The following is a 12,653-nucleotide window of genomic DNA, read 5'->3' as shown; positions in this document are numbered from 1 at the left end:
TTAAAATTGTGGATGCCGCAGATTTTCGTCCTTTGTGGGGGCGGAAGTGGGCGGGGCGAAGTTTTGAAATATACTTGTAAGAGTGACGTATCACAGAAGTCTGGATACAAAATGTCGTTGCTCTAGCTCTTATAGTCCTTGAGAACTAGGCGCTCATATGGACGGACAGACGGACAGACAGACATGGCTCAATCGACTCGGCTATTGATGCTGATCAAGAATATATATACTTTATGGGGTCGGAAACGATTCCTTCTGGACGTTACCCACATCCATTTTCACCACAAATCTAATGTACCCCAATACTAATTTTGAGTATCGGGTATAACGAGGGGGAACGTTGTGAGTTGCTGCGGACACCGCAACTCTACATTTATACCCGATACTTAGTCAGTATGGCTCTCCTACGGCAGACGCAGCTAATATTAAACGACACGACGAAGAGTGCGTGCGAGATAGACAGAAAATCAGTCTGAGCGTGACGTCGGCCGCTGCGTAGCCACTGCAAATTGATTTGTTGCTTTTGGCTATACAAATTATCCGATCTGATCCAGATTCCGCAACCGGATATATATGGTCATTCTCTATGATTCAGCGTTTTTAGTTTTCTCGTATCCTCAATATTGTGGATGCAACAGATTTTCGTTCTTTTTGGGGGTGAAATTTTGAGATATACGTTTTATAGTGCGATCTAACAGAAGTGCGCATACCAAATTTGGTTACTCTAGCCTTAATAGTCTCTGAGATTTGTGGATGCCCCAGATTTTCGTCCTTTACGGGGGCGGAAGGGGGTGTGGCGAAATTTTGACACAAAACGGTCAAGGTCCGATATCAGAGGAGTGTGGATACCAAATTTGGTTGCTCTGGCTCTTATAGGTTCTGAGATCCTTGAACTCATATTTTGAAACCTGTGTGTTAGAGAGAGACAGAGCGAGAAATAATGAAATTGTTTTCTTCATTCTGGCTATAATAATTATAGGATACGGTTCAGATTTTACACACTAGAACACATAGTCATCCTCTACGATTCTGCGTTTTCAGTTTTTTCGTATCTTTGAAATTGTGGATGCCACAGATTTTCGCCCTTTGTGGGGGCGGAAGTGGGCGGGGCAATGTTTTGAAATATATTTGTAACAGTGACATATCACAGAAGTCTCGATATAAAATGTCGTTGCTCTAGCTCTTATAGTCTTTGAGCACTAGGCGCTGATAGGGACGGACAGACGGACGGACAGACGGACGGACAGACGGACGGACGGACAGACTGACAGACGGACGGACAGACTGACAGACGGACAGACAGATAGACAGACAGGGCTCAATCGACTCGGCTATTGATGCTGATCAAGAATATATATACTTTATGGGGTCGGAAACGATTCCTTCTGGACGTTACACACATCCACTTTCACCACAAATCTAATAAACCCCAATACTCATTTTGAGTATCGGGTATAATAAGGGCATCGTCATAATGGTTGCAGAAAAACAACACTAATTGTTTTTGTTTGAAAATCAACAAAAGAAATTTGTAATTATACAAACAAATCCGGTAGCACGATCGTTTCGGACAGTTATGGAAGCCTAAAAAAGTTGATTTGTGACAAATTGATGCACGGTATCAAAGCAAGTAAAGTCAAGGACATGAAAGGTGTGCGAAAACTGCACAAAACGCATGATTGTGAAACAATTTCGGGTGCATAAATCAGGTGCAAGCCGCTCAAAAAATGTTCTCGGATTGGAACATACAGACATTTGCGGACCAATGAATAAAAACTCTTTAGGCCTTCGTTCCTAACATTCATCGATAATAAATCAACCTAAAACTAATGAAATTGAACGAGCTAACTCGATAACTTTCATGTAAAAACCTTTTCAGATCAGCTAAAAACAATTTTTCCTGTATTTTTTGTCGATCTTTTTAACCAATTTTTCCGAACCACCTACTTTCAGAAATGTAACTCTGGTAAGCTGTGCCCATAATATCGTGAAAAATATAATTTACTCGTTGAAATTGATTGACATGATAAACAAGTTTGTACAGCCCAAGCTTTTATGCTAGTTAGAAAAACTGGTTTAGAATCTCAGAATCATTTTGTACCCACCGAAGGCAGTTTTTTCATTGTTATATATATAAAAAAAGATATATAAAAATATATATAGAAACCATCGTAATTGCTTTTTTATAAAAATATAGTAAGCAAAGAATTACAAAGCTATATCCAAGTAATCTGCCATTCCCAAAGTTTTTCCAGCTCCAACTCAGCATTTTTTATATTTTTTTATTATTAATATAATTAGTTTAATTTTTTAATTTTGTTTCTGATTATAAAATAATATCACTGCCACAAATTATTTTGTTACTGTTACTGTTAGAGCAACTTATACAACAGTCACATGAAAAATTACGATCAAGGTTGAAGAATTTTGAGGGGGATATTATTTCCTTCAATTATCTGTTCAGGTTTCTAGGATAGAGGTCCTCTTAGATTATCGACTGGGTGTATTCTGGCCAGCCTACGCCGGTATCTGGCTCTCGTAAGACGCACCGCCAGTACATTAGGGTGGCTTCTGGGCTTACAAATATGTCTCTTTATTTATATGTTTGTTATATGTTTTTATTTTTTGCTATGTTTTGGCAACTTGATTTTCTTACAGAAACCTTTATTAAAAGAAAAAAGTATCCACAATCCATTTCTGGGATGGTCAGTAAGGTTTTACAGTTCCGACAATTTCCTAGTAATTCCACCATCCATCTGGGAACCGCAAACAATTAATGATAATACAAAATAGTTCGCGCCTAACATATTTCAAATCCTACTTTAAATTTCAAATCGTTCAAGATCAAGAAAGACAAAAATACATCCGAAATAATACAAAATGGAGAGAGCAAAAACTGGTGGTGGTGAGTTTAATTAATATTTGTATGTATATATTTGTTTTTAGTTTAATATAATATTTAGTGTTTAGTATTTTCGAGCCATATATGGAATATTTTGTTATAAACATTTGGCATGATAACATGGCGGATTTGCGGGGAGCCTGTAAGAATTACATTGATGTCGACCAGGACAGATCCAATGAAGCCCTAGACTTTTTTCTGCGGCCTAGGCGACCCACCAAAGCAACAAAACAGGACAACCTTCTGGAGCAGCAGAAATTACAGGAGGAGCACCAGAAAACCAAGCAAGAGATACTCTAGTAAATGGTAATCAGCCAAAGCCAAACCAACTTCCAAACAGAGCTGCTGCAATGTTCAAAGAGCATTGTATAATTATGTATCGCCAATTTATTAATTTCCACTTCTGAAATATCATGATTCAGAAAATAGACCTGAAAGTTGCAGTACTTATGTGGTATATGATATGCTTTCATCAATGATTAAAATATTACAGAAAATATGTTCAAAATTTATTTCAAAATGTTATACATACCAGCTCTGACCACAACATCTTTGGATATAATGGTTCCTACACTGTTACTTGCAGTACAACGATAGATTGACCAATGTACATCCTGACGAAACTCTTCAGCAGCAAAAGGTTGAAAATATAGGGAGCTATTAGCCAATATATGACGAGCCTAGAAGAAACATAAGCCGAATAACGACAGAGTAAAATATAACATTAAGGTATCTAAGTCATTAACTCTTATTCATCTAGGCCAACATGCAATTTTTAATTAAATGAAATTTTTTTTAATTTTTCGCTCGGAAGCAGATATAGTTGCTTTAGTTTCGCCAACTAGCTTACACTTAAGCCTTTCAGAATTCATACTAAAATCGACTATGTATGTAACGAGTGGCCCTTAAAAGCATGATCCGCCCGCTGTCCACCCAGTTTCAAGTGGTGATAGAACATAACTACCAAAATCTCCCACTCCTCACATTTACCAACAAATCAATCTGTTGCGAGCAGCTACATATACCAACAAGACAGAGATATATGTGCAAATACAAATAAACATTTCACACTATTTTAGCATTCACACTAAAATCTACTCTGTGTTAAACGAGTATGTTTTTGTCTTTGTCAATGTGTCTTTGGACTATAAAGCATGACCCGCCGCTGCTCGCCCAGTTACGAGTGCTCGCTATGACACAAACAGCTAAAGAATAGCTCAAATGTAGTCGAACTAGTAGAAACCGGCGATAAACTGTCGGACTTTGGTCATTCGCGAGCTGTAAGACTCAAACTAACCTGACTCCACTTACACACCATTATTACATACCACTTTTGTTTGCCCCTCTCACACATGTGACCCCTTCGTTAAATACCACATTACTACAAATACAGCTTAACTTAATTGAAAGACTAATCAAAAAAAAAATATTATCGTTAACTACGGACACTAGGCACAGGCAACCGAATCGCGGTTGCATCGAAAGCAAAGAACAGCTAATTTATTTTACCATTGCATTCACTGCGTGAAAAGGTTAGCCGAGGATTGGGATGTCATTAGAGATCTACTTGAATCTACTTATTTATAGTGCGTAAATAGATTTTGTTTGTTTTATGAGATTTCCCATTTTCCAGAAAACGAATTACTGTATTACTTTTTAAGTTTGTGAAATACATTGGTTACAACAAATTTTATTAATATTTAGATTTATGATGGTTTTTTTTTAATCATGGAAAGTATTGTATTTTAGTCTTGCTAAATTATAAAAATCGTTCTGTGGGGGCCTCAGCGTTTATATCAAACAGAACATTTTCAGAAAAAAACCGATGATGGACCGCGATCACGAATTTACGTCTAGAAACTATCTGGGGGTCAAGCAAGCAAGCTCTTTATTAATTCAATTTTAAAGCTTTACTTTTGCCCATACAAAATGAAAACATTTGGCATATCTGTTAGATATGGTCAGTCTCAATGATTCTGCGTTTTTGGTTTTCTCGTATCGCCCCCTGGCGCCCCTACAAAGGACAAAAATCTGTGATGGATGCCAGGTCCATTTGACAGGTCTGTTGACCTGGTGTGCTCCATTGGCACGTTGTTGGAGCAGAGTCAAGTTACTCCAACGCTTTCAAAAGCTCTGCAGGGCACAGGTGACTCGCTGCCAGCGATCAAGTCGATTGAAGTTAAGACCCGTAAAATCAGGCTCAGGAAAGTCCACCAGCGGATGACCAATTAAAAAATGCTCAGGTATAAGGACGCCAAGATCTTCATCATTTTCTGAAATTGAGATAAGAGGAAGAAAAATGATTACAGCCTGTCGTACAATGTCGTAGAAGACAAAGAGTGACGATCTCACGGAGCGATAGAAATGCTGTTTGGCCGTCTTCACTTCTGCCTGCCACAAACGCGTTAAGTGCGGCGAGCGAGGCGGTACGAATCTCCAATCGAAGCTGTTGTTGATGCAATGATTATGAACTTCAGCACAATGCTTCTTGTTAATAAATAACCGCCGAAGGTCCTCTAATTCGTTCCTTGAGTCCCCGAAATTTGAGGCAAATATCTGACCAATTACAATGCTGCGCGTAGCAAGTCCAACCAGACGGCTTTCGTTGCAAAACTGATAAAGACGCTGTAACATTTCATAGCCGTTCGACTGCGCCAATATGGCTCATAGTAGAAGGGACCGCAGTAGTCAATTCCAGTAACACTGAATGCAGCCATAATGTATTCCACAAGATGAGGTCTGGATCGGCAACAGATGACGCATTTCGCAAAGCGCGTGCAAAAGTTCATGCCGCCGATGGGTCAAAACTGTAGCGAATCGCTTCAAGTAGCGATTTGACTAAAATCAGCTATAAAGGGCGAGAGCGAGATGCGCGTTGAACGATGCAAAAAACAAATGCGTAGCCCAAAATGCGTATCATGACTCCGAATGAGTTGATGTGCTTAAACGAAAATGTACGAAAACAGATGAGTGTGTGAAACACCTTAGCTTGAATGGTGGGACCTGACATAAGACCAGATGTGGTAGCTGCAGAGCCGTCGAACATGACCCTCAGCTTTCTTGTGGAGCTGTCCTGATAATGGTGTAGCCAGAAATATTTTCACTTGTACCTATCTTCATAAGTTCTCTTCATAGACAAGAACAGATATTCCCCTGAGGGTAAGCGAGTGTGATGGTCGACGAAGTGCTCCTCGCCGTGAAGTTCCTCCTTTGTTGCCCTAACAATCGGCTCAAAGATGTGCTCCACTTCCCAAAATTGACGAACCAACTCATCGAGTTGAGTGCTGTGATTGGTGTCATCCGAAGATTGGGTTGCCATAAGCGACAAGAAGTTGGGGCCGAATGCCCGCCACATCCGAGATGTGTTTTCTGCAGCAACGGTAATCCAGGCGGTAATTTGTCCCACACTCAACTGGAAGAAAAGTTCGGCTCCGAAAAGAGGATCAATCCGATGCGGCCTATGAAATGAAGGGTCAGCAAACTGGATATTCGAAGGTACAGGCCAATTAGCATTGCTAATTGAGACGAAAGGTTGATTGTCCGTAAGCTTCGACGGCAGTGATGTTAATGGTGAAATCTGCTGTCCGCGATTTTAAAACGCGATGACTAACGAGTAGTTACAAAATGTAGGTGCGATCCTGAGTCCAAAAGTGCGCGACGTGGTATGAAAGTTCCAGCGCTGTCTTTGACGAGAACACCGGTTTTTGGGTTTTCCTGACACACCAATCTGACCACCTTGCTCTTGTATGAAGCGATGAACGCTTGTTTAAGGGTGCGACATCTTTGTTCCAGAACGGCAGACAATTTATCCCAGGATGGAAGATCGTGGTTCGACGAAGCTGCTTCTGATTTAGATTGTTTCGTCCTATCTAACTTCTGCCAGATTGCGTGGACTATTATGCATTCTCTTTGGTTGGCGTCGCTTTCATGGCGGCGTCCATAAGAAAGAACCAAAGAATCACCACGCACCCAAATATCTTTCTTTTGTAGAATAAAACGTTAATAAGCAAATCGTTTTTCGAGAATATCAAATGCTGTATGGAAGTTAGCTCGGCTTCATTGTCAATGCCAGCTGTGAACATGGAATAGAAGCTTTTTCACTCTGTATAGGCTCCGCTGAACTTGGGTAGCTGCAGCTGTGGCAAGCGCAATCGATTGGCTATGTACATAATGGATTCACTTGGGTTCATTCGAAACGTGGAACAATGCGTGGGCTGAGACCGCTTGCCCAACTCACGCTGAAGAATAGTCCCCAATGATAGCACGGCGGAAGCAAACTGACCAGGCAACTCGCTACTAATAACTTAAAAATCCTGCTCCTCAAATCGGTCGCTTACCAAAAAAAAATTTAATTGCAGCTCCGTCACTGATTACAACAGTCCTCGCAGGTCATATTCATCCAAGCTGCGTACCCTTTCGTCGTCTGATCGGTGAACGAGGCGCTGAAGTCGGTCGAGTATGGGCTGTATGTGTTGAGGCTTAAGAATGCAATCCGGTTAGTAGCTGGATCAGCACTGGCCAACACTTCACCAACTGGAGCGCCATTCGACGATATGCTATCCGAGGCGTACCCGATACTTACATTGTCGTCACTCATTTTAGCTATGTTTAGTTTTCAATTATTTTTGTTTTGTTTCCCGCGGGCTGCGCAGATCTAATAAGAGGAGCCGTTTTTGGAGCCAAGTTGCAGGTTATTCAATGGAAATCGCCATGGCAACATATGCGCCGAGCAGTCAGGAGAAAAGGAGTAGAAAGCATGACAATTCTAGGTCCACATCGGTTGCAACTAATCAAAATGTATCATGCTGCGTTCTTTGCACTGACAGCGCTCACGATGTCTCATAAGTTTTAAAGCGCCGTCATAAAAAAGCCAAGCATCATTCCCTGTGAGTGAACTGTCTTTTACTGTCGTAGTATTTTACGTTATTCAATTTGCAGATATTAGCAGATACCTATATCTGAAGCAAGCCGTTTTAATTTGGTTAATCAAAAGATGATCCCGGCGGTGATAAGTGTGATTAACCAAGCTTCAGGAACGTTAAGGTTCTTGTAGGAGCCGGTTTTAACACCATTGACCATTTTGCCAATGCTCTGACATATTCTTCTGCTGGAATATCAGCTGGCGTTGGTGGAGTTAGTTCCACCTTGGCGTACTTCAAGAAAACATCGAGCTGAGGCCTTGCCTGTTTACAAGTCCCGATCTCTATGTAGACAAACACGCCATATTTTCGTGTAATCAAGTCAAGTCTTAAAACTGGACAACGATTAAGTCAGACACCATACTCTACTGCATTTCAGTAACTATAAAGCTGCTGCAGCCCAATTGCAATCAGTGCCACTTTATCTTTATTTACACCTAGGCGATTCTAGGCACTCTCACTCGTCGGAATACTCAACTTTCATCACTGCTATTGTAGCATCTAACTTAACCGATCTTCAGCCAAGCTTCGGAATTGACTATCAAATTCAGAAAACTCGCTTGGGATGGGTCATGTTGATGGAGGTTGTTTCTGTTTAAAGCGGTCTTCTTTGATGGTTTCTCGCGCTCGGGCCGTAGCTGCTGAGGATAATTATTCATAGGAGAGACGTGAAGTACTTCTTACCTGCTGTATTCGACAGAGTTCGGGGTGAGGGCAAGGAAACTTTATTTTAGCTATTTCTGATCAACTTTTATTTTCGTTTTCGACGCTACGTTTTTTCAACCATATCTCCGTTCTAAGACCCTCTCGGACTAACTGATACTGTAATTACAAAATCAAAAATCTTTCTCCAGCGTTTTTCAATTTATGTCACTTACTTTGTGCCAAATTTCTTGTTGCTCCATTGAAGACATTTTCTGTATTTCAGTGGCAGCACACGCTTACTTATTTTCTGTCTCCCTCTTACATAATCTGTCGTCACTGCGTACGCCCTTTGGCCGACGGGAGCCATACAGACTGAGTGGTATAAATGTTGAGTCGCGGGCGTAACTGCAACTCACAACTTTCCCCTTCGATCGACTTCGAATTAGGATGCCGGTTGGAGCTTTGTAGAGCGGAGTTGCTGGCTAGGCTCATATCTGAGATAGCCGAAATGAGTGTTTTCAAGGGAAGGTGTAACCGTTGGTGTGATTCTGCTGTTGCGATTTATTGGATTCGGGACGAGACGTCAAGATTCAATATATTTGTCGCAAGTAGAGTGGCAACAAATTATTAAATTTTCCAACATTTTTAAACCCAGCCGACATTCTCTCGTGAGGGGCCTTTCTAACTGAGCTGAACGAGTCACCTATTTGGGTTCATGGACCTTCTTTGCGGCTCCTCAGATGACTGGCCTGGTTCTTCTGGTAAAGTCGTCCAACATGCAAATTGTGGCAAATTCCAAGAATGCGACCTTGTTTGCTGTCTTTCAACTCGTTTTCGGATAAACTCACGTGTTTAGCAACCGGACAAATAAATAAAAATGTGGAATCCACAATTTTGAAGATACAAGAAAATCAAACATAGAATCGTTGATAAACACCAAGTCTTGCCGACTGTCGAATCGAAATCAGATCGGATTGTTATAGCCAGAAGGAACAAACCAATTCTCAGTGGCAGCACACGCTTACTTATTTTCTGTCTCCCTCTTACATAATCTGTCGTCACTGCGTGCGCCCTTTGGCCGACGGGAGCCATACAGACTGAGTGGTATATATGTTGAGTCGCGGGCGTAACTGCAACTCACAAGTTTCCCCTTCGATCGACTTCGAATTAGGATGCCGGTTGTCGATCCAAAAAAAGTTGACGACCAGATCTTGTCGAAAAAACATGGGGCTTTAAACCTTTTTACTGCATATTTTTCTTAGTTAGGTATTGTTAAAACTATTTAATAACTGATGTTTATTAAACCTCTGCAAAAAAACGGTTTTACAAATTTAAAAAAATGTGTAGCGCAATGACGCACAGGTTTGATTGATTCTGTCGAGAAAATCAATATTTTTCATTCAGGCCCGAGATTTTAGAGACAACATCTTATATACAATTGATATTTATGCATACCTTAAAAATGGATGAAATAGGATTATTTTCTTTATCGAGCCACTGAATATTTGGCGGGGGGTTTCCATTAGCAGCACAATCCACCGTGTTTCCCGCATTGTTCATAAATTCGATTCTACCAGGAGGTTCGATGGAGAAACTTGGTCCTTGAGTATCGAAAAAGCTTGAGATATCTAGAAATGTTAAACAATATAAACAATTAATTTTTGTTATATTTTGTTTATCTATCTGCAACAACTTCAAAATACAAGTTCAAATAATAACACTAGGCAATAAAATCAATATTTTTTACTCCACGAATAAAACCGACTTTTCCTGATAGATTCGGGATTTTAAAATTGTTTAATGAACTATGATGTATGTATACTTGTTACAATTTGTTACAATTGATATGTGTAACACCCAGAAGAAAGCGTTTCCGTTATATATGTATATTCTTGATCAGCATCAAGCCTGGCCACGCCACGCACTCTTAGACTCGCTGTGCATTATGTGCGCCCTCTGGTGTAGGGGAGCCATACTGACTGAGTATAAATGTCACACCGTTGCCCCTCGTTATACCCGATATCCAAAATGAGTATTGGGGTATATTAGATTTGTTGTGAAAATAGATGTGTGTAACGTCCAGAAGGAATCGTTTCCGACCCCATAAAGTATATATATTCTTGATCAGCATCAATAGTCGAGTCGATTGAGCCATGTCTGTCTGTCCGTCTGTCCGTCCCCTTCAGCGCCTAGTGCTCAAAGACTATAAGAGCTAGAGCAACGATGTTTTGGATCCAGACTTCTGTGATATGTCACTGCTACAAAAATATTTCAAAACTTCGCCCCGCCCACTTCCGCCCCCACAAAGAACGAAAATCTGTGGCATCCACAATTTTAAAGATATGAGAAAACCAAAAACGTAGGATTGTAGAGAATGACCATATCTTTAAGACTGCGGAATCTGAATTGGATCGTATTATTATTATAGCCAGCATCAAGAAAACAATTTCATTTTTTCTCGCCCTGTCTCTCTCTAACACACACGTAGCATAGGCGGCTTTGCTTAGAGTAAAACATTAGCGCCTAGATCTCAGAGACTACAAAAGCTAGAGCAACCAAATTTGGTATCCACACTCCCAATATATCGGACCGAGACGAGTTTGTTTCAAAATTTCGCCACACCCCCTTCCGCCCCCGCAAAGGACGAAAATCTGGGGATATTCAAAAATCTCAGAGACTATTAAGGCTAGAGTAACCAAATTTGGTATCCGCACTCCTGTTAGATCTAACTATAAAACGTGTATCTCAAAATTTCGCCCCACCCCCTTCCGCCCACACAAAGGACGAAAATCTGTTGCATCCACAATATTGCACATTCGAGAAAACTAAAAACGCAGAATCATAGATAATGACCATATCTATCAGATTGCTGAATCTGGATCAGATCGGATCATTTTTGTAGCCAAAAGCAAGAAATCAATTTTCAGTGGCTACGCAGCGCCCGACGTCACGCTCAGACTGATTTTCTGTCTCTCTCGCACGCACTCTTTGTCGTGTCGTTTAATATTAGCGGCGTCTGCCGGAGGAGAGCCATACTGACTTAGTATCGGGTATAACCGTAGAGTTGCGGTGTCCGCAGCAACTCACAACGTTCCCCCTCGTTAGTTTTTCGTATCTTTAATATTATAGATGCAACAGATATTCGTCCTTTGTGGGAACGGAAGGGGTGGGGCGAAATTTTGAGATTTACGTTTTATAGTGAGATCTAACAGGAGTGTGGATACCAAATTTGGCTGCTCTAGCTTTTATAGTCACTGAGATCTAGGATCTCACTTTCTGCAATTGGCAAAGCCGACCAAAAAACCTTTGTGTTAGAGAGAGACAGAGCGAGTGAAAATGAAAATGTTTTCTTGATTCTGGCTATAATAATAACACGATCTGGTTCTGCAGATGCAGTCTGCAGTCTTTAAGATCTGGTCATTTTCGACGATTCTGCATTTTTGGTTTTCTCTTATCTTTGAAATTGTGGATGCCACAGATTTTTGTTCTTTGTGGTGGCGGAAGGGGGCTGGGCGATGTTTTAAAATATACTTGTAAGAGTGACGTATCACAGAAGTCTGGATACAATATGTCGTTGCTCTAGCTCTTATAGTCCTTGAGAACTAGGCGCTCATATGGACGGACAGACGGAGAGACAGACATGGCTCAATCTACTCGGCTATTGATCAAGAATATATATACTTTATGGGGTCGGGGTTGCTGTACCGCGAACTCTACGAGCTCAAAGTGCTCTCAACTAATCAACAGACTGAGAGTCTGTACCCCGGCCACCCCAAAACTTACGATATGCCTGTGCTTCAATTTCAAAATACTGATGTGAATGCTTCTCAATAGACTGACGACGAAATAGTGCGCTACCAAGTACATCAGTAGTAAGTACCAAGTATCAGTAGGCCAGTACATCATCTTAAATAAAGCTCTCTGGCAAATCATTGGTTTCCAAATTGATCAAACGATGTCCGTTTGCGTATCAGATTTGGAAACACCATGTTTTTCCCACGGACACTTATTCTTGATATCTTCTCGCGTGGCAAACCATCGCTTACAGGCAGACAGAGAATGCGAGAGAGAGAGAGAGAGAGAGAGAGAGAGAGAGAGAGAGAGAGAGAGAGAGAGAGAGAGAGTGAGAGAGAGGGAGGATAGCATGCAGCAGTCAGCATGCCGCAGTCCTCGGGTTCGATACCAAT

The 12,653-nt window shown here is 41.0% G+C and overlaps 2 pseudogenes; both read right to left on the bottom strand.

Annotated features, from left to right (window-relative positions):
• The window catches only part of LOC117188590, a 140,446-nt pseudogene that overhangs the window by 93,432 nt on the left and 34,361 nt on the right, over positions 1-12,653 (bottom strand).
• Positions 7,541-8,298, bottom strand: LOC117188595 (annotated as a pseudogene).

The sequence above is a fragment of the Drosophila miranda genome, chromosome 4 (genome assembly GCF_003369915.1).
Source record: "Drosophila miranda strain MSH22 chromosome 4, D.miranda_PacBio2.1, whole genome shotgun sequence".
NCBI lineage: Eukaryota > Metazoa > Arthropoda > Insecta > Diptera > Drosophilidae > Drosophila > Drosophila miranda.
Note: the sequence above shows the minus strand (reverse complement) of the source record. Positions and strands in the feature narration are given on the sequence as shown.